At 36.7% G+C, this 2980-nt stretch overlaps 1 protein-coding gene across 1 annotated transcript in view; it reads left to right on the forward strand.

Moving 5' to 3' along the window:
* palmdb (palmdelphin b) overlaps positions 1-2980 on the forward strand; it is a gene marked incomplete in the record, with an annotated part of 46005 nt that overhangs the window by 12289 nt on the left and 30736 nt on the right.

Raw genomic sequence — 2980 nt, forward strand, 5'->3', positions numbered from 1 at the left:
CTGCAGCGGCCCAGGGTTCGAATCCGACCTGCGGCCCTTTGCTGCATGTCATCCCCTCTCTCTGCCCCCCTTTCCTGTCTTCAGCTGTCACTATAATAAAAACCCCAAAAATATACTTAAAAAAAAAAACTATTTAGATTATTACACATCTGGTATTGATTGTGTATATGGTAAATTTTACTTCTAGATTCAAACCTCCTGCATTTGTCTGGGGCTGAAGAAATCTAGCATATTTTGAATCATCACCCACTTATTGATAGGCTACAGCCTCGAGGCCGGCACTGTGCATGTGTTCCACAGTGGGAAGCAGTGCAGGATTAAGACCAGACTGTTTCACATGAACTCCCAGTCAGCAGCATGTGTGTCAGTCAAGCACAGACTGTTAACCTTCTCCATATTACATAACACAACTACTTAGCCATAGCTTAGTGTATGCAGACAGTAAGAACACACGCAAGCTTTACACCCTCCCCATTTAAACCAAATCTTTATATGGGAAGCTGGGGAGGTCATAAGTTTAAGATAAATTATTTTTAATAATATTTATTATTTTGAATGAATATATTGCAGGATCATGGAAAAAAAAGCATTATTACACTAGCATCCTCTACATGTGTCGAGCGGCAGAGCCAGGAAGGGGCTACTAGAGCTCCATTCCTGAATGTTTTCTCAAGAGCCCTGAATCTTTTAGGATTTTACTTAGAAATTAAACTTTGTGTCATTTCCACTCAGTCTGTCTGACTGGAATGGAAAAACAATGGATCAAAAGTTATACTAGTAGAGAAATATTGCCATTTTTACTGTATTATGGGATGGATTGTAGCAGATCTGTCACTTTAATATTCATTATGTGAACTCTACTCCAGCATAGCTGAACAAAAATAGGTTTCAAGATTAGTCATTCTGTTTATGACTACCTATGTTATGTAACTTAAAAATTATAACGTCAGACAATTTTTGCCTCTTTTTAGGTCGTATGGGTGAAAATGAGTCATCCTCAACATTTGTTATATTCTGGTTTCAGAATGATGATGACAGCAACTATCATGTTTTTTCTAAGTACAGAGTTTTTTACGCTTTCTTTTATCTCATCTAGCTTGGAAAAGTGCACATAACTGGGGGTAGTATACCCCCCTAGGTTTGGGCTAAGCCATAAATTTTTACACTGTCTGACTCCGCCTCTGCATGTGTCCATATGGTTCTCCTAGAAAGTTTAAACATCTTCACAAACTGTCTTCCCTTTGACACCGCTCCTTGCCAAAGACTTAAAGTGGTCACATCTTTCCATAAAGTGTGCATTGGACACAGATGTTGTCGTGGCAGCATATCTTTAATGCTGCTTCAATGTGGGATAATAATTCATGTATGAATATGAGAAGCATTGCCAAACCATTAATGCTGATTAATTATGTTCACTTTTAGTCTTTTTGTCACCTTTTATATCCCTACATTTTCATGCGTTTGGTTGTGTGTATGTGTATGTATCTGTCCACAGCTGATCTCACATACTACTGGACCAGTCAGCCTCATTGCTTTTTGTGCACGTTTATGACTGCATGCTCGAAGACCTCTCATGGTTGCGGTGAATCTCGATTTTAATTCACACTCGTAGCCATGCATCATTAGGACTGAACTAAAAGCCTGCCAGGCTACTTAAATTCAAATTATATTCAGTCTAACCAGATCTTGTAGGCTTCCGCTCTGTTGCTGTAATGTGTGTCACTATGTCTAGTACCTGGGCCAATATGAGACTCTCTATCACCTCTGATCACATTGTGCATCATCTCAGGAGAAATGTGTCTTTTGAGGCAGAATACGGTGGCCGGGACCCGCCATTGCTGCAAATAAAAGAAACGCTGCAAACAAAAAGAAACGCCGCTGCAAATAAAAGAAACGCTGCAAACAAAAAGAAACGTCGCTGAAAATAAAATAAATATATATATATATATATAGACAGTCCCATACTTTAAAAGACAATGATAACTCAGTTTACTGATGAACAAACTTTGGAAAAATCTTGTTGACACTGATTTAACATTTTTTTCTTTTTTTGTCAGACTCTTGATATTTGAGTTTTTAAAGCTTGTATAAACAGCCGCCAATACACACACTGCAACATCTAATTGGCTCATGTGGAGCAGGTATATCAAATAAATATTGAAGGTTATCTGATATAACCTGACCCCCTAGTCTGGGTGAACGTGTCCTCTGAGGGAGAGCAAATGGACTCCTAATATCTGCTGATGTTAGAGTAGGATTGAACTAAACTCACCTTGTTTGCCAATCTTTAGCACTGCATCTGGGATCTCTGTCTGCTAAGGTGAATCAAAGCTGATTAAAGTCAAACAGGCAATCTGTGGACAAAATCACTGTCTCAAAACACACAGGCAGGGCTTTGAAAGAACCCTGACCTCTCTTTGATTGACAATAAAATACTACCTATAGGCACAATATCACTGCTGTTTATCAGTGGTGGAACAAGTACTCTGATATTTTACTTAAACATACTACAAGGTGTTTTTCTTAATTTAATACTGATGCCTATATGACCTACATAAATAACACAAAATGTAAAAAGTAGCAACAAAACAAACAAAAAAAAAACTATATATATATATATATATATATAAGTATTTCTTTTGGAAGCATATTTCAGATCAGTATATATTATTGTATTATAATTTGTTGATCACTTTATTTTTGCAGCTGGTAAAGGTGGAGTTTATGTTTTACTTTTATGCTAGGTAGCTTGTGAATTTCACCAAATGATCAATACAGTCTTATCTTTATCCATAACAATATATGATAATGTATTATTATATTTTGCATTTTAATCTGAATCTGCAAAGTAACTAAAACTTTAGAATAAATGCACTGGAGTATAAAGTAACCTACAGTAGTTCCTACTTGTTTAGTGGAGTAAAGTATTAAGTTGCAAGCAAATGGAAGTATCTCAAAATTGTAGTTAAGTACAGTACTT

Source organism: Morone saxatilis, unplaced genomic scaffold (assembly GCF_004916995.1).
Source record: "Morone saxatilis isolate NCDOM2014 unplaced genomic scaffold, NCSU_SB_2.0 Contig0, whole genome shotgun sequence".
NCBI classification, from domain to species: domain Eukaryota; kingdom Metazoa; phylum Chordata; class Actinopteri; family Moronidae; genus Morone; species Morone saxatilis.